Consider the following 20,574-nt stretch of genomic DNA (forward strand, 5'->3'; position numbering starts at 1 on the left):
TAGGTTCTTGAGAACCAAAGAAGGGTATAATTCTGCATAAGACATAGGAATTGGGTCGAAAGAGACCTTCTTCCTCTCAAAGTTTTGTTGGTGATGATTGTTGTTGGTATTTCTATTGTTGTAGGTGTTTGCTCGTTGTTGCGGTTGTTGTTGTTGACGTTGTGGTTGTTGTTGAACTGGTATTGATTGTTGATTAGAAAACACAGGGATAACTAAAGATACTTGATGATAATGTTGACAGGATGGTTGATTCCTTCTGATCTGAGGCCTCCTCTGCCTCCCACTGCTTATTGCATTCGCTTCATTGTCCTTTTTCTTCCCAAAATTTCTACCATATCTCTTACTCAAAGATGCTTCATCTTTCGACAAACGTCCCTCTCGGACTCCTTCCTCAAGCCTCATCCCCATGTTTACCATTTCGGTAAAGTCACTGGGGGCACTAGCAATCATTCGTTCATAATAAAATGAACTCAGAGTTTTCAGAAAAATCTTTGTCATCTCTTTTTCCTCCAAAGGAGGAGTGATCTGGGCAACCAATTCCCTCCATCTTTGCGCATAATCTTTAAATGTCTCCTTATCCTTCTGAGACATAGACCTCAGCTGGTCTCTATCAGGCGCCATGTCCATGTTGTACTTATACTACTTGACAAAAGCCTCCCCCAAGTCATTGAAAGTACGAACGCTTGTGCTGTCTAATCCCATATACCATCTGAGCTCAACACCGGTCAGACTGTCTTGGAATTAGTGAATCAGCAGTTGATCATTGTCGGTCTGAGTAGACATCTTGCGAGCATACATCACTAGATGACTGAGTGGACAAGTGTTCCCTTTATACTTTTCAAAGTCAGGAACTTTGAACTTCACTGGGATTTTCACATTGGGCACTAAACACAACTCAACAACACTCTTTCCAAACAAGTCCTTACCCCTTAGCGTCTTTAATTCCTTGTGCAACTCAAGAAACTGATCTTTCATTTCGTCCATTTTCTCGTAAACATCCGGACCCTCAGACGACTCATAGTGATAAATGGTGTCCTCTACACGAGGTAAGATGTGCACAACGGGAGGTGGCACAAACATGACCGGGCTAGATGCCAACATGGAAGCAAATGTAGGCGCAAAGCCTCTAGGCATAAAGTTTGATGGCATTCCCCACGGGAATCCGGCAGGCATAGTGGGTGCAAAATGGGCGGTAGCAGCAGGCATGGTAGACGTAGCCACCTCTGAAATAACAGTCCTCTGAGGAGGAGGAGTTGCATGCGTTGGAGAAGCTTGGCTCTGAGCAGCAAGAACTGACTCCATCATGGCAGTCAAGCGGGCGATCTTGTCCTTCAGCTCTCTGTTCTCTTGCTCTAGATGCTCCATAATTTTGAGATGATTGGCGCGGGTGTTGTATCGATGAGTCACCTTAGCTAAAGCACTGAAGAAACACCAATGAGACATCTGGCGAAAGAGAAACCTGCTTATGCACATGATGCATGAAATGCAATGCTTGTTTATTTATTTTTGTTTTCAAGGAACTTACTATATCATTTGCAAATATATATATATATATATATATATATATATATATATATATATATATATATATATATATATATATATATATATATATCAACAATTTTCAATAATTTTTATATGACCAAAAATCTCTTTTCATTTATATAATTGGAAGGATTACACTGAGTACAATTTCAGAAACCAAATTAAAAATACAAGAGAAAAGGAGACTAGTCATCCTAAGGATCCCTAATAACAACGTCAGAAGACCTAGCTGAAGGTGCGTACTTCCTTCGAATGCATCGAATCTCGGTCTCAAAAGAAGTCTTCATCTGAGTCTTCTCGAGGACAAGCTGATCAACAATCTTCTTCCAAGCAACGGTAGGCTGAGGCATGCTAGAAGATGAAACTTCCGGCTCTCTCTATCTCTTTGTCACTCGGTCTTCAAGTAGCTCAATGAGTGCATCCTTGTCCTTAGACTCCAACTGCAACTCTTCATGCTTCTTGCTCAAAGCACGGAAACGCTCTTCCCACATATCCTTCTCTTGCTTCATCTTGGCGAGCGCGTCTTCCAACTCCTCTACATCTTGGTTAGGGAGAGTTAATGGCTCAACCACAACCATAGACATAGGTCTTTCACAAGGATAAGACATCTTCAACTCCAAAGCTCTCTTCTTCACCCAAAGATTGTAAGCTTCCAAAGCTACACAATTGCATGGACCAAGCTCGGATCTTCCCTTCCTATGCACATTATGCCAAGCATGCACAATCTTCTGCTTCAAATGTTGGGGATCTTTACCCTCTTGATAGAAAAGACCTTCTAACAAAGTGTTATTAGGTTTGTCTCTCAAGGGGAACCGAAGTTGATGACGAGCCAAAGCAGGGTTGTAGTTAATTATTCTTTGTGTACCAATGAGAGGCACATTAGAGAATTCACGACAACAATCAATAATCTCCAAACTGCTCAAATACGGATCATACCAAACTATACCATCATTAGTGAGAGACATAAGTCTCTGAGACCACTGTAGACATTGTTTATTCTCCATAAAAGTAGGTGTCTGAGGCAAGTGTGGAATAAACCACTTATACAGAATAGGAATGCAACAGACAATAGTTCCACCACCCTTAGAATTTCTTAGATGCAAAGAGAAATACATATCACCCAATAGAGTAGGCACATGATTCCCAATTAAGAAAAGTCTAATGGCGTTAACATCAACATAACCGTCAATGTTAGGGAACAAAGCTAATCCATAAATGAGCAATACAAAGATAGCTTCAAAAGCATCCACACTACCGGCTTGAGCAAAAGCAGTAGCTTCCTTGATGAGGAAATCAGATGGCAACCCCAATAATCATCCTTTCTTCACCCAATGAGCCTTTATCTCATACTTCTTCAAGTGAAGAGCTTCAACAATAAGATTAGATCGGGGAGTCTCCTCCAATCCACTAAAAGGCACTCTACTAGAAACAGGTATCCCCAAAAGATGAGAATACTCCTCCAAGGTAGGCACAAGCTGATAATCTGGGAAAGTGAAACAGCGGTAGAGAGGATCATAGAACTGCACCAATACACTCAAAAGTCCTTCAACCACATCAACAGACAAGATGGACAGAAGCTTGCCATGGCGTTGTTTGAAGTCCAAGGGATCTAATACAAAATATACTACCTTCATTAACTCTTTCAAGTCGGGACACCTGAGACTGTACTTCTTAGTGTTCCTTCGTCCACAATCCATGGTCTGAATTTTTTTGCAAATAATACCTCAGTTCCTTGAAATTTTCATGTGATGAATGTTATGATGCGCGTGAATGCATGAATGCAACAATCACAAATAAGGGATCACACACAAGGAAAACAAACAAAGGTCAAGGGATGAATCAAGTCATTGTCAAGATCAATCATCCATTTTGGTGGATTATGGTTTACACCTTATCAACACCCAAGTTCCATTGATATTGATAAGACTTAATTGGATCAACCAAGAATCAAGGGTTTGTTGTAAGTCACGAGCATGGAGTCTGGGTAAGAACCATCCCAAAGGAGTGAACTAAGGATAAAAACCTATAGATCATGTTCTAAAAAGTTCCCAGAGTCTTAATTCCATCTATCAGATATTACAGGTTAAGATGACTGACTCATCGACCCATAATATTCTCAAGAGAAACTCGTCTGAGTGTAGTATCGCGTAACAACTGTTATCAAGTCTACACTTGAACAGTTTCCGCACTACGTCCTAAATAGGCCAAGAGGGGGTAAATGTTCTACGGTCCTCAGCTTCTCGGACCCAAATTAGAGATAGTAATGCCTAACCACAAATACTTGTGTCATATTTCCAAATCCAATAGGGTCTCCACTGAGCAGATGGATCTCAATCCAACTTGTTAAGGACTACTCCACACAAGTCGAACATGACTATACCATCCTCCTTCTTAATTGCACTCAAGTTCGGGTTAGAACTTATCTCACCACTCAGAGATCACCAAGCACAACAAGCAGATTATATCACACATACATATATACAAACATCACATATATACAAATATATACACACAAAAAGTAGGCTAAACCCACTGGAGACTACTCCCCAGCAGAGTCGTCACTTAATTTTTGTAGCGGCAAATTCATGATCATCAAGCTATGGATAAGCTAGACATCAAATAACAAGAGTTGCCGCCGCGCTTTTATTGTTTCCAAGGGAAAAGGGAAAAAGTACGAACAAAACCCAAAAGTAAGAAGTTTTCAAATCAAAAATAATAAAATGTCAGAGATTACATGTAAGGGGGTTGGTTACACATAGGGAAGGTGTTAGCACCCAAAGTGTCCTAGGTACTCCTAGGGAGCCCTTTTTGTGTGCATATGTATTTGGTACAAAAATGATGTTTACAAACAAATAGAATGGGGGGATGAGAAGAGAATTCATTAATTATATTTTTTTGTTAGACAAGACCTTCGGACTTGTGCCTACGTACCAACATAAAAATGAGGGATCAAAACCTCGTAGTTTGTGATACAAATTTCAAAGTGGATGCATTGCTTTTAACAAAATTAAGTTTGAAAGGCACAAAGGCCTAAAAATGGTTTGAATGAGTTAGTTCTTTTTTGGCTTTTCTGAAAGTTTAAGTCAAGTATAGTTAAGTTTATTTACAAATTTAATTTAATAAAAGAAGTTTGAAAATGCAATGGCATAAGGCCAAAGTTTCTATCTTTTTGCAAAGTGGTCAAAGTTTAGAACAAAACAAGTTCAAACAAAGAAGATTTTTAAAAGGGAGGGAGAGATTTTGAAATTAAATAAATGAGGAGGAGATAAAGAGACTAATCCTATGCACAAAATTAAAAGTTAAGGGTTGAAAAGATATGACCAATGAGTAGCAATCCAATAGACAAGAATGTCAATAGAAACCTAATTTCCCTTGGACATTTAGAATCAAGCAACACACAAATGCACAATTATATTATCTTGAAGAGCAAGGCATCAAATAAAGATAGCCACATCCAAGCTTAGCCACTCCATGATCTTCTTCAAATTAACCCATGTAACAGATGATTTCCAAAAGTCATAGGTTCAAAATAACAACTTCACAATGATCATGTTGCAGATGAACTCAAAGGAATCTTGAATGATGTATCAGATGAAGTTTCAAGTTGCAAGCCCTTGGTTTCACAGAAAGTCCTTTTAGCATAGGAATATGGCCTAAGTTCTAAGTCCATTTGTCCAAGATCAAGTCAACAGTCCACACAAAAGTTTTTTAGGGTTTTTGTTGTTATTATGTACATTAATGGTCAAAGACCACACAAACAAACAAAGTATACACAAAATGGAATATATCACACAATATGGTCCAAGTGGACAAAGTGAAAATTGCATTAACATAAACAATTAGAATGGTATGAATAATGGCAAATGAATAAAGAATACAATTAAATGACATTGAAGTAAATGGCTTGAAATTAAAAGTTAGTTGTTAATGAGTTAGAAGTTAGTATTGTTTTGCTTTTGCTTTTCATTTTTTTAAGTCATTCTTTGGAGAACACTCAACCCACTTATCACAAGCATGGATCCTTGAGCCAAGACATTTTCCAAAGGAAGGAAAAAAGGCCAAGTTTCCATACAATACCATGAAAGAGGGGAGACTTACAATCTCACTAACTAGAATGCTATGCCTTTTGTGTCATAAATTTAGCGTTATGTTAAGCAATCGTAATTGGACTTATGTAGAAGTCACAACTATTTGAGGTCGGGCAATAGATTTTTGGCGTTAATGCATGTTAGAGACATAGTATAATGGACTATGTTCATGAAACATACCACACACAAAAAGAATGCATAAAGAATGGGAATTAGATAAAGAGGGAGGGGAATGGATCAAAACACAAATTAGTGAAAGGAGGACTTTTACCAAATTAATATCATCCATTCATTTTGGGAGATGGAATGTACATTCCATCAATCCCCTAAATCCAATGATATTAACTTGACAAAGTCAAATCAACCTTGACCAATGCCCAACAACATGAGTCAAACTCAAACAAGTTATCACAATTGGTCAAAACAATTAATTGGCATTTATTCAAATTAAAAAAAGACTAAAATAATACATTTAAATTAAATATGGTTTGTCAAATTCCTAACACCCCATCAAAACACCAAAGAAATGGCCATGAGATTTATCATAGGTCAAACAAGGTCAAAGGACCTTGAAGAAAAAATTTCAGAATTTTTAAAGACTTAAAAGTATTTTTAAACAATTAAAAATAATCACAAAATCAATTAAATCATGAAAAATGTTAATAATGGTCCAAAAAATAATTTTAATTCAGTATATGAAAGAAGAAATTATTTGATTTTTTTTGGTGAAACTCTCATATTTTTTGGATAAATATTAAAATTAATATGAATTAATGAAAATAAAAGGAATAAAAGAAATCAAAAAATAACAAAAAAACGTTTACCACTTGATCTGCCTCATTAATTGATGTGGCAGATCAAGCGGTGGAGAACACGCTTTCCATGGTACACGCTAGTCAACTCATCCACAACCTGGTATTCACAATGAGTGCTCTAGATTAAAACGTTTTAAAACAAATCAATGACTCTGAACACTTCCAGCTCGTTGCCGGAGTCCAAAGGCCGGTCATCTTCTCCGATGACCCTGGCCGGACTGGTTCGATCATCACCACATCAAAAATGACAAAAGAGGACATGATCTGAAAGATAAAATGGTGTAGATCATGAATATCACCTCAATTTTAACTAACTCCACATATATAGAAAGATATGAGGAGTTGAATTTTGAGGTGCATCAACTGAGTTGCTTCGATTTGACCTCTAAGCAACTCAATCTTCTTGCCTACATTGGTAGGACTTCAGACAACCAAAGATCCAAGAGAATTGAGTAGAATTGAGTGAGAATCGAAGAGATGAAGTTTTCTGAAAATTACCTTCAATGTTATGCAGTTCTTGATGTTGCTTGATCCAAATACGATCTAATGACACTTGAGAAGCTAGCAGGAAGTGATTAGAGAGGTTGCAATGCTTTGGATCCTGGAGTTCTTGAATCTCCAACGGTTGAGATTCAAACTCAAATTTCAAATTGAAATTTCTCAGGTTTTCCTTTAGAATGAGAGGGTTTCAATGGGGGGCAAAGTTGGCGCGCAAAGTGTGTGTCAAATGAGCTCTGAAGCCTTCTATTTATAGCCAAAGGGAATGATATTTGCACACTTCAAAATCTGTCCAAAATTGGCAATATGGGTGGCACGAGTTCATGGGCATGTACATGCTCATGATGCAATGCAATAAGGTCCAAAATGATTCCAATTGAGGTCTGAATGAAGCTTGAATGGCAAGGCATTGTGAACTGAAGTTTGTGCAATTGATTCTTTCCAATGATGCAGCCCTGTTAAAGCCATGCGCAGACCTAACAATCTTTGTCCAAAATGCATGAACTTGAGTTCTTTAGAAAGCTTGGATCAAATTTTCATTTGGAGCTTGGAACATGGAGAACTTTGAGGTGGAAGTTTGGAAATTTCAACATGTTGAAATTTTTTCTAAGTGTCAAGCCATATATCTCAATATTCCACCTTGCTTAACATCTTATGTGAGCTTCAAATGAGAAAAGTGTATTCATCAAAGTTGTAGCTCTTTCAAATAACTTCAAAATAGTCTCCAATTTTGTGTCATTTGGATTTATAATTATAGAGTTATGCATTTTTGAAGTTTGGAAAAATCACTTGTTCAATGGTATTGGTCAAAAATGACCTATAATGTATCCTCATATCACATGCTCATAAAAGTTGATTTTTTTCACTTAAAACATAAAAGTTGAAGTAGACATCTTGAATTTGATTGTTCAACTTGAAAATATTTCATGTCATAAAAATTGAGCAAGTTATGGCCTTGGGAAGTTGACTTTCAAATTAGGGTTTAGACAAAATGACCTATAATGTTTCAACATAGAAAATGATTTTCCAAGAAAAACTAGATCTAGGTATCAACATGAAAGTTGTTTGGAATGTAATATAGAGTAACTTTTATCGTGGAATAATTTTCATATGGTGAAAATTGTAGGAGATAGGGTCTAGGGAGACCCAGTTTTGATCAGATGAATTCATCTGGCCAACCACCATCAACCAACTTGCTATCCTTCAATTATTCTGACTTTCTAGGATCATGGTAGATCATATATGCACAAGATGATTAATTTTTAAGTTTCCCTTGAGAAATTTGATCAATTGGTGAGATAGCTTGTTGGAGAAGTTACTCAAGATACCCAATCAAACTAGGGTTTCCAAGGTAAATCACTTCCAAACTCTTGAAGGACACTTGATCAACATAACATGTAGGAATCAATGGAACTCATATATGATGCTCATAACCATTATTGGATCAATTCATGGTTGCGCTCTTTGTCATGAGGGTTTCAAACCCTAGATATGAACTTGATAAATCCATGGGATCATGCCTTACCTACAAAAGAGTTAGGCAAATACAAAGACATATTTTTGGTATTTTAGTTAGTAAAATGATAAAATATAAGTATGATACACTCACATAGTGCTTGGTGATCTCTCCCAAAACAAACCCAATCAAAGAGGGGTAAGGAGGATGCCAAGGTATGATCCCAATGCTAATGCTTATGATGAAATTGCATGAGGGATCTTAGGGTCAAAATTGGGGGCATAAAATGTGCACATATATTCAAGCTTTTTCGGAAAGATCAGTCTTGTGATTGAATCGAAGATTGCCAGAAATCTTTTGACAGTATCAAAGAATATCTGCTTGAACCTCCGATTTTGTCTCCACCTGTTGAAGGAAGACCATTGATCGTGTATTTGACCGTGCTTGAAGATAGTATGGGTTGTGTTCTAGGTCAGCAAGATGAGACTGGAAAGAAAGAATTTGAAATCTACTACCTCAGTAAGAAATTCACCGACTGTGAGACTCGGTATTCTATGCTTGAGAAAATTTGTTGCGCATTAGCTTGGGCTGCTAAGCGCCTGCATCAGTATATGTTGAATCATACCACTTGGTTGATATCCAAAATGGATCCAATCAAGTATATATTTGAGAAACCTTCTTTGACTGGGAGGATTTCCCGTTGGCAGATGTTGTTATCAAAGTATGATATTGATTTCCAATCTCAAAAAGCAATCAAAGGTAGTGTCTTGGCTAACCATTTGGATCACCAACCGATTGAAGATTACCAGTCAGTACAATATGATTTTCCTGATGAAGAGATCTTGTACTTGAAAATGAAAGATTGTGATGAACCATTGCTTGAAGAATGGCCAGAATCTGGTTCCCGTTGGGGCATGGTGTTTGATGGAGCTGTTAATCAATATGGTAACGGCATTGGAGCAGTGATTAATACTCCTCAAGGCACACATTTTCCATTTACAGCTAGATTGACTTTCAAATGTACAAACAATATGGCAGAATATGAAGCTTGCATTATGGGGCTTGAAGAGGCCATTGATATCAGAATCAAGCATTTAGATGTCTTTGGAGATTCAGCTTTGGTTGTGAATCAGATCAAAGGAGAATGGGAGACAAATCAACCCGGTTTGATACCGTATAGAGATTATGCAAGGAGGATTTCAACTTTCTTTACCAAGGTTGAGTTTCATCATATCCCTCGAGATGAAAATCAGATGGTAGATGCTCTTGCAACGTTGGCGTCAATGATTGTAGTGAAGTATTGGAATGAGGTTCCCAATTTGACTGTGATGCGTCTTGATAGGGCAGCTCATGTGTTTGCTATTGAAGAGATCAAAGACGAGAAGTCATGGTATTATGACATCAAGTGTTTCCTTCAAAGTCAGATTTACCCGTCTGGGGAATCTTTGAAAGATAAGAAGACTTTGAGAAGATTAGCCGGCAATTTCTACTTGAATGGTGATGTATTGTACAAGAGAAACTTTGGTATGGTCTTGTTCAGATGCGTGGATAGACACGAAGCAGACCTGTTGATGACTGAAGTCCATGAAGGTTCCTTTGGTACTCATTCCAATGGATATGTTATGGCGAAGAAGATGTTGCGAGCAGGTTACCATTGGCTTACAATGGAATCTGACTGTTGCAAGTTTGTGAAGAAGTGCCACAAGTGTCAAATATATGCTGATAAGATTCATGTTCCTCCGACATTGTTGAACGTCATTTCCTCTCCATGGACCTTCTCCTTGTGGGGAATTGATATGATTGGCATGATTGAGCCCAAAGCTTCGAACGAACATCGTTTCATTTTAGTGGCAATTGACTATTTCACAAAATGGGTCGAAGTGACATTGTATGCGAATGTAACCAAGCAAGTAGTTGTGAGGTTTATCAAGAATCAGATTATATGCCGTTATGGTGTGCTAAGCAAGATCGTTACTGATAATGGATCAAACTTGAATAATAATATGGTGGAAGCTCTTTATAAAGACTTCAAGATTGCACATTATAATTCTTCTCCCTACAGACCTAAGATGAATGGGGCTTTTAAAGCTGCAAACAAGAACATCAAGAAGATTATTTAGAAGATGATTGTAACGTATAAGGATTGGCATAAGATGCTTCCATTTTCTTTACACGGGTATCGTACATCCATCCGCACTTCAACATGGGAAACCCCTTTCTCTCTTGTATATGGTATGGAAGCAGTGCTCCCTGTAGAGGTTGAGATTCCATCATTACGTGTTCTCATGGAAGCCAAGTTGACTGAGGCTGAATGGTGTCAGACCAGGTTTGACAGCTGAATTTAATCGAAGAGAAGAGATTGACTGCCATGTGTCATGGTCAATTATATCAGCAGAGGATGAAGAAAGCTTTTGATAAGAAGGTCAGGCCTCGTGTATTCAGAGAAGGAGACCTTGTGCTCTAGAAGATTTTATCTTTCAAGCAAGACTCTAGGGGCAAATGGACTCCTAATTATGAAGGCCCATATGTTGTCAAGAGAGCCTTTTTAGGCAGTGCTTTGATTCTTACAACTATGGATGGTGAAGAGTTCACTCGTTCTGTAATTGCAGATGCAGTCAAGAAATAATTCGCTTAAAAAGAAAAGAACAACTCGCTAAGTTAAAAACCCGAAAGGGCGGCTTAGGCAAAAAATGAGCGTCTCGGTGGATTGAAAACCCGAAAGATCGATCCAGGAAAAAGTTAGAGATAAAAAATAGAAAGATTATCCCGATAAATTGAATACCCCACCTTGGGGAAATTTATGCAAAAATTAGGGATTTATGGCAAGTAACTGCATCCTGCTGATCTTCAGATTTTGAAGACTTTGTTGAGCACAACGGTCGGTGGTGGTTCATCATCCCTAGTAGCGGCCAAAAGCATAGTGGACATCAAGAGTTGGTGGAAGGATTAGTGATCATTTGTATTAAATGTAACCCTTTTCCATGTAAATTACCATTTTCAACTTTGTAAAAATCTATGGAGTCTTGTCATTTACAGACTACCATTTCATTAAATAAAGTTGAGCTTTTACCCAATTGTTTCCACTCTTATTTATTTCAGCAAATAGTTTAAAATTTTATTATGATCATTTTTTAAATTAAATTTTTTAATCAAAATCATTTTCCTTAAACATATAAAAACATGAATTTTAAGCAATCAATTTCATCTAAAAGGAATATCATTAGTGGTTCGAAAGCGGTAAGCCCTAAGTGTTGAGCAATATTGGTTCTCCCCGAGCAGCAGATGCAACTTCCCTTTCATCCCCGACATCATTTTTAGCACTCGGCAATTATTGTATGCTATTCCCCTAGAAGATAGCCATCTGAGTTGGATGATTAGTCCCCTACGGAATGTTTATTCCTCAACAGAGTTTGTGTTTATTCCCCAGCTGAAAACCGGTTTCCTCAGTAGTTCGCGTGGTTGCGGTAGGACTTTGGTTTCCTCACCAATCGCCATCCGACTTGCTCCCAGTCAGAGTTTCCTCCTGGTTTCTAAGCATCTATTTGTGTTTATCCTCTGCATGATTGTCTCCCATTTGATATGGTGTTGACCTCAAATTCCCCGCAGACTCGATAACGGTTTTTCTCAGCAGATCTCCTCTTTTCCCAGCTAGGTTTGAGCCTTTGGGATGATGATCTCTCTTTTCTCTAGTAGTTGTCTCCCTCTTTTGTTGATTGACCGAGAATTGTATCGATGATTCAAATTTGCGACACCTTTGTATTCTTTGTGATCGTTTTGTCAGCATGATTGTCACATATATATAATATATATATATATATATATATATTATATATATAATATATATATATATATATATAATATATATATATATATATATATAGATATATATATATATATATATATATATATATATATATATAGATATATATATAATATATATATATATATATATATATATATAATATATATATCTATACATATATACATATATATACATATACATACATATTATACATATATATATATATATATATATATATATATATATACCTAGACAGATGTATATATATGTATATGTGACAATCATATATATATATATATTATTATATATATATATATATATATATATATATATATATTATATATATATATATATATATATATATATACTCATATATTTCATCATCATTTTTGTTGATTCACTCATGTGATTCTTATTCTTCGTTATGGCAATGCTTTATCCCCATACGAGCTTGGTGTTTGTCATCCCTCAATTATAGAGTGCCAGCCCCTTAAGCAGAAAGACTTTAACCTTTCTCCTTTCCTCACTGAGTTATTTCCTCGTGGATGATTATTATTTCAGTGTCCCCCCTAGTTGATTATCTGGATGGAATCACTCCCCTTGAGTTATGTCCTCATTCGATTGAGTCTTGATTGACCGTTTCATTCTAGATCTTACCTAGACAGATGCTTTGGGTCCCCTAAGAGTTTATTACCCAGTAATTGGTAATATTCTTCTTAGTTTGCAGTTTGTCACTTCTTGCCCAATACCCGACAAAAGTACCCATGTTTTCTCCTCAGTGGAGTCCTTAGCAGATTCATTTTTATGTTTCCCCAGGAAGTATATCCTTGATATGTTCATCCTAACCGATGGCGGATATTTTCTTCCCCTGTTTGAGTTTATCCTTGATATGTTCATCCTAACCGATGACAAATATTCTCATCTTTGGTATTCTATCCAGTAAAAAGGTAGTTGTAATCCCTATTTTGGTTCCCTAGAGAGTTAATCCTTGATATGTCCATCCTAACCGATGACGGGTTTCCTTCTCTTTGCGGTTTTCTGCCCAGTAACCGGTAGTTGTAAATCCTGCTTTTCATTCCCATTGCAGAGTTTATCCTTGATATGTTCATCCTAACCGATGACTGATACTCTCTCTTTTGGTGTTCTATCCAGTAACTGATAGATGTAATTCCTATTTCTCTCCTCACAAAGTCTATCCTTGATATGTTCATCTTAACCGTTGATGGGTATTCTCTTTGATGGTATTCTATCCAGCATTCCATAGATGTAAATCCTAATTTTTGATCAGGTGGTTTATCCTTGATATGTTTATCTTAACTGATGACAGATATCCTCCTTGAAACCCCTAGGCAAGTCTGTCCTTGATATGTTCATCTTAACCGATGATGGATTTTCTTTCCTTTGAGTTTATCCTTGATATGTTCACTTTAACCGATGATGGATATTCTCATCTTTGGTCTTCTGCCCAATAACGGGTAGTTGTAAATCCTATTTCTACAGGTCTCCTCAGCAAGGCTATTCTTACCCAGTAACCGGTAATAAGTGTACCCTCCTGGAGGTTCCCAACGAGTCATCCTTGATATGTTCATCCTAATCGATGATGGATGTCCTCTCTGTCAGATTTTTATTATCTCCTTACCCAGTAGTAGGTAGTGGATAATAACTTTCTGCTTCTCCGGTGTTGATGTTTATTTCTTCCCCCAGTTGAGTTGAGTGCGTATTTCCTTAGTGAAATCGCTTTTCCTGCATGATTCAAGTATGTCCGTTTTATCCGGATCTACTCGTTTCCCATGCAAATGTTTTCCCGGCTGAGTCCTTCCATTTTTTATGGAATTCCTCTGGTCTCCCAGCAGTTTTTTTAGGTCATAGCCTGGCCTACGCATAATCCTTTTATCCCCTCAAAGTCTCTGTCTCCCCGATGAGCTTTCCTTACGGAATGCATTTTGCTCCTGCGGACCTTCGGTCTCTCTGACTTCTTTTCCTCTGTTGAAATATTTCCCCATAAAGATTTGCTTTTACATCCATATCATATGCATCATGAGGTCTCTTAGGGACCAAAATTTGTTTCTATATGTTTTTATTTAAGCCCATTCTACTGAGTCGATACGAATATTTTAACCTTCACCTCCTCAGTTAGAATGTCCTTAAATAGGGGCAGCTGTAAGACCCCAATTTTGACCCTAAGATCCTTCATGCAATCTCATCATATGCATTAACATTGGGATCATACCTTGGCATACTCCTTACCCCTCTTTCATTGGGTTTGTTTTGGGAGAGATCACCAAGCACCATGTCATTGTATCATACTTGTATTTTATCATTTCACTAACTAAAATACCAAAAATATGTCTTTGTATCTGCCTAACTCTTTTGTAGGTAGGGCATGATCACTATTGATCTATCAAGATCAAATCTAGGGTTTAAGACCCTCATTGCTAAGAGCACAACCAAGGATTCATCCACAATGTCTCTAAGCATCATATATGAGTCCCAATGATCTTTGTATGTTATTTTGATCAAGTTTTCTTCAAAAGTTTGGAGTTGGTTTGCCATGGAATCCCTAGTTTGTCTGGGTATCTTGAGTAACTTCTTCAACAAGCTTCTTCATCAATTGATCAAATGTATCAAGGGACACTTAAAAATTCATCATCTTATGCATATATGATCTACCATGAGCCTAAAAAGTCAAGAGAATTGCAAGTTAGTAAGTTGGTTGATGGTGGTTGGCCAGATGAATTCATCTGATCAAAACTGGGTCTCCCTAGATCCTATCTCCTACAATTTTTATCATATGAAAATGATCCAAAGATAAAATTTACTCTAAATGACATTACAAACAACTTTCATGTTGAAGTCTATAGCTAATTTTTCTTGTAAAGTCATTTTCTATGTTGAAACATTATAGGTCATTTTGTCTAAACCCTAATTTGAAAGTCAACTTCCCAAGGCCATAACTTGCTCAATCTTATGAGATGAAATATTTCCAAGTTGTACAATCAAATTAAAGGTGTCTACTTCAAATTTTATGTTTGGAGTGAAATCTAAATCAACTTTTGTGATCACGTGATATAAGGATATATTATAGGTCATATTGGACCATTACCCTTGAACAAATGATTTTCCTCAACTTCAAAAATGCATAACTCTCTCATTCTAAATCCAAATGATGTCAAATGGGTAACCATTTTGAAGATCTTTGAAATATCTACAACTTTGATGAATACACGTTTCTCATTTGGAGCTCACATAAAAAGTTTAGTAAGGTAGAACATTGAAGTATATGACTTGACACTTAGAAAAATTTTCAACATGTTTAAATTTCCAAACTTCCACCTCAAAATTCACCATGATCCAAGTTCCAAGTGGAAAAGTGTTCAACATAATAGTTGTTCCTCTTGATCTAAAATTTCCAAAGAGCCCTAATTCAGTCTTTTTGAACCATGTTTGCTAGGGCTGCGCATGGTTTTGACAGGCCTGCATCATTGGTGGAAATCAAAGTTCAAATGATCACATAACATTGCCTTGCCATTCAAACTTCATTCTAACATCATTTCAGTTGCATTTGGACCTAATTGGATTACTTCATGGGCCTGTACATGCTCATGCAAGCTTGTGCATGACATTTCCAAATTTGGAAGAAAATTCAAGTGTGCAAATAACACTCCCAATTGCTATAAATATGGACCCTCTAAGCTCATTTGAAAGGATCCTTGCGCGCCAGCTTTGCCCCCTGTCTTCAAACCCTCACAATTTAAAGGAAAACGTGATAATTTTCACTTGAAAATTGAGTTTGAATCTCACCATTTGGAGATTCAAAAACTCCAGGATCCAAAGCTTCTTTCCATTCCTAATCCACTTCTGCAAGTCATTGGAGCAAGATCAAATAAGAATTGAAGCAAGGAAGAGCAAGTTCAGCACAACATTGAAGGTATTTTCCAGAATTTTTCTTCTCTTCGATTCTCACTCAATTCTCATCAACTCTCTTGGATCTTTGGTTGTCTGAAGTCCTACCAATGTAGGCAAGAAGATTGAGTTGCTTTGAGGTCAAATCGAAGCAACTCAGTTGACACACCTCAAAATTCAACTCCTCATATCTTTATATATATTTGGAGCTAGTTAAAATTGAGGTCAGATTCGTGCTCTATGCTATTTTTTCTTTCAGATCATATTCTCCTTTTTCATTTTTGTGATGGTGATGACTGAATCAGTCCGGTGAGGTTCGCCTGAGAAGGTGACCGACCATTTGCTCCGGCGATGTGCTGGACAGGTTCTGAGCCACATGATCAATTCAAAATGTTTTAATCTCACGCGTTGGTTTTGATTACCATCCCTGCAGCGCATTGACTAATGTCCATTATGGAACGCACGCTGAGGACCACTTTATCTACCACCTCAATTAATGAGGGAGATCAAGTGGTCCACGCTTTTTTGTATTTTCTGATTTTCATTTTTTTCTTTTGATTTTCATTAATTCATATTAATTTTAATATTGATCCAAAAAATATGAGAGTTTCACCAAAAAAATTTAAATAAAATCCTCTTTCACATTTTGAATTAAAATTATTTTTTGGATTATTATTATTATTATTCATGATTTAATTGATTTTGTGAATATTTTTAATTATTTAAAAATACTTTTAAGTCTCTAAAAATTCTGAATTTTTTTCTCCAAGGTCCTTTGACCTTGTTTGACCTATGATAAATCTCATGGCCATTTATTTGGTGTTTTGATGAAGTTTTAGGAATTTGACAAACCATATTTAATTTAATGCATTATTTTTAGTATTTTAAATTGAATAAATGCCAAATGATTATGTTGAGTCATTTTGATTGATTTGTGTAAGTTTGACTTGTGTTGTTGGGCCTTGGTTAAGGTTGATTTGACTTTTCTAGATTAAGATCATTGGATTTAGGGGATTGATGGAATGTACATTCCATCTCCCAAAATAAATGTATGATCTTAATTTGGTGAAAGTCCTCCGTTGTCCAATTTGAGTATTGATCCATTCCCCTCCCTCTTCATCTTATTCCTCTTCTTTATGCATTCATATCATGGACCTATGATGTCTCTACATCCTAAGGCTAGTTGATTGCAAAATCAACATAAGTATGGATGAGATTAGGTCACCACTTTTGCATATTCTTTTTGTGTGTGGTATGTTTCATGAGCATAATTCATTATACTATGTCTCTAATATGCATTAACACCAAAATTCTATTGCCCGACCTTAAATAATTGTGACTTCTCCATAAGTCCAATTACGATTGCTTAATATAGCACTAAATTTTTGACACAAAAGGCATAACATTCTAGTTAGTAAGATTTTAAGTCTCCCCTCTTTCATTGTATTGTGTAGAAACTTGGCCTTTTTTCCTTCCTTTGGAAGATGTCTTGGTTCAAGGATCCATGCTTGTGATAAGTGGGTTGAGTGTTCTCCAAAGAATGACTTAAACAAAAATCAAAAGCAATACTAACTTCTAACTCATTAACAACTAACATTTAATTTCAAGTCATTTACTTTAATGCACTTTAGTTTTAGGCTTTATTCATTTGCCATTATTCATACCATTCTAATTGTTTATGTTAATGTCATTTTCACTTTGTCCATTTGGACCATTTTTTGTGATATATTTTTCTTGTGTATATTGTGTTTGTTTATGCGGTCTTTGACCATTAATGTACATAATAAAAACCAAAACCATAAAAAACATCTTGTGTGGACTGTTGGTTTGATATGAGACTTTTGGACTTAGAATTTAGGCAACACTCCCTTTGCAAAGGACTTGGCCAATGCAAACTTTTATGAAACCAAATGCTTGTGGATTGAAATTTCATTTGATACATCATGGAAGATCCATTTGAGTTCATCTGCAACATGATCATTGTGAACCTGTTATTTTGAACCTATGACTTATGGCATTGTGGAATTCATCTGCTACGTGGGCAAATTTGAAGAAGATCGTGGAGTTGCTAAGCTTGTATGTTGCTATCTTTATTTGATGCCTTGCTTTTCATGTTAATATTATGCGCATTGTTTACTGCTTGATTCTAATGTCCAAGGGAATTTGGGTTTCTATATGACATTCTTGTCTATTGGATTGCAGCCCATTGGTCAGATCTTTTCAACTATTAACTTTCAAATTTATGCTTAGGATTAGTCTCTTCATCTCCTCCCAACTTTTTTAATTTCAAAATCTCTCCCTCCTTTTAAAAACTTCTTTGTTTGTACTTGTTTTTCTAAACTTAGACCATTTTACAAACTAGAAACTTTGGCCTTATGCCATTGCATTTTAAACTTCTTTTCTTAAATAAACATGTAAATAAACTTAACTATACTTGACTTAAAATTTTCAAAAGCCAAAAAGAACTAACTAATTCAAACCATTTTTAGGCCTTTGTGCCTTTCAAACCTAATTTTTGTTAAAAGCAAAGCATCCATTTTGAAATTTGTATCACGAACTACGAGGTTTTGATCCCTCATTTTTATGTTGGTATGTAGGCACAAGTCCGAAGGTCTTGTCAAACATAAAAAATATAATTAAGTAATTCTTTTCTCATCCCCCCATTCTATTTGTTTGCAAACATCATTTGTATAAAAACACTTATGCACACAAAAAAAGGCTCCCTAGGAGTACCTATGACACTTTGGGTGTTAACACATTCTCTCTGTGTAACCAACCCCCTTACATGTAATCTCTGACATTTTATTAGTTTTGATTTGAAAACTTCTTATTTATGGGTTTTGTTCGTACTTTTCCCTTTTCCCTTGGAAATAATAAAAGTGCGGTAGTGACTCTTGTTATTTGATGTCTTGCTTATCCATAGCTTGATGATTATAAATTTACCGCTATAGAGAGCCAATTATTATGGAAAGAAAAATGCCTTTTATCATGTCCCTGAAGAATAACCATGGTGTTTTCTTATTAAAACCATGACGGGCCTCAATCACAAAAGTTTTGTACAGAGAAAAGGGCAAATCAGTTGTCTACGACCAAATCATCAAACAAACTAAAAAGCCAAGGGTGTGAAGTATTTCATTTTCTGCATTGAGACCAACTAGTGTCAAAAAATCTCTTGATTTCTTCTTAAGCCATGGCAATACTTTAAAGTACAAAAGTGTAGAGTATGTCACAATTGTCACAAACGAGTGAACAAAATGAAAGCGACTCTCATCGAGACTATAAGCCCTAGATTTCTCAAACTTCTCTTGGATGTTTACTCCTTCTAAAGACTTAGGAAGAGAAGGAAGTTTGTGTCGAGTTTTGTCACAAGTCCAAGTAAGTTTCAAAAATGTACATAAATACCATAAACCTGACAACAACTTCCATGTAGGGAAACGCCATGGCTGACAAGAATTCTACTTGTAATTTTGTCCAAAATTCTGCTTGTTTTATTTCTTTATGGATAAATAATATGGTAAATGAAAGTGTCCATTAAAAGGTTTATGGATTAATTGTAATGTGAAATTGGATAATTGGTTATTTGAATGGATAAAAGGAAGAAAAATGGATAATGGATTTGGAATGAAACTTGGATTTAAAAATGGATTTAAAATATGGATAGTGAAATGGATGATGACCAAAAACAAAACGATTTTCACTTGACCCAAAAATTCATTGAAAGATGGCGTGAACTAATAATATGACAACGAAAGACGAATGATCACATAGATGAATAATTGGAACAAAAGATGAATAATGTTTTATGAAGAAGACAAATCATGGATTCAAGTTGGACACAAGAACAAAAATCATGAGGTTCGCTTGACTCAATCAAATGAAAAGCGGTTCCAACTCTCGTTTGACTATGGAAATCAATTATCTTACACCGAAACAAAAGGCAAAGCCCAAAAATATGGAATGGCCAATGATGGCAAGTTAAAACAAAGAATGTTGGTGGATAGCCTCATGACCAGATGAAATGATCATGAGAAGAAAATGCAAATGAATGATTGATCGAGAATGTTTTCAGGACCAAAATCGGGGTATGACAGTTGCCCCTATTTAAACATTCCCAACCAGAGGATATGAAGCGGCACCTCTTTATTGGATCGCAGTAGGGGATGGTTAAATACAACGAAGACCCCGATTTTGATCCTGAAAAATGCAAATGCTATGATATGACAAGCATGGATGAAGAACTATCGGTTTCTGAATTATCTGTTAGGGACATGGTGAACCCTTAACAGGAAATATTATGCCAGATTGACCAATCTATGGGGAATACAGACAACCCACGGGGAAATAGACAAATGGGGTAAAACAACTCATTGGGATAACAATCCTGCTGGAGAGTCAGACACAGACCGAGGAGTACTCAAAGAGAAAGTTGACAAACTACACTTAGAATACAAGAGATTTCGTCAGTAA

The 20,574-nt window shown here is 36.3% G+C and overlaps 1 pseudogene; it reads right to left on the reverse strand.

The window, feature by feature from the left end:
- Window positions 1-19,052: 19,052 nt before the first annotated feature.
- LOC127122523 (CAAX prenyl protease 1 homolog) lies at window positions 19,053-19,550 on the reverse strand (annotated as a pseudogene).
- Window positions 19,551-20,574: the final 1,024 nt, after the last annotated feature.

The sequence above is a fragment of the Lathyrus oleraceus genome, chromosome 2 (assembly GCF_024323335.1).
Source record: "Lathyrus oleraceus cultivar Zhongwan6 chromosome 2, CAAS_Psat_ZW6_1.0, whole genome shotgun sequence".
Lineage (NCBI taxonomy): Eukaryota > Viridiplantae > Streptophyta > Magnoliopsida > Fabales > Fabaceae > Lathyrus > Lathyrus oleraceus.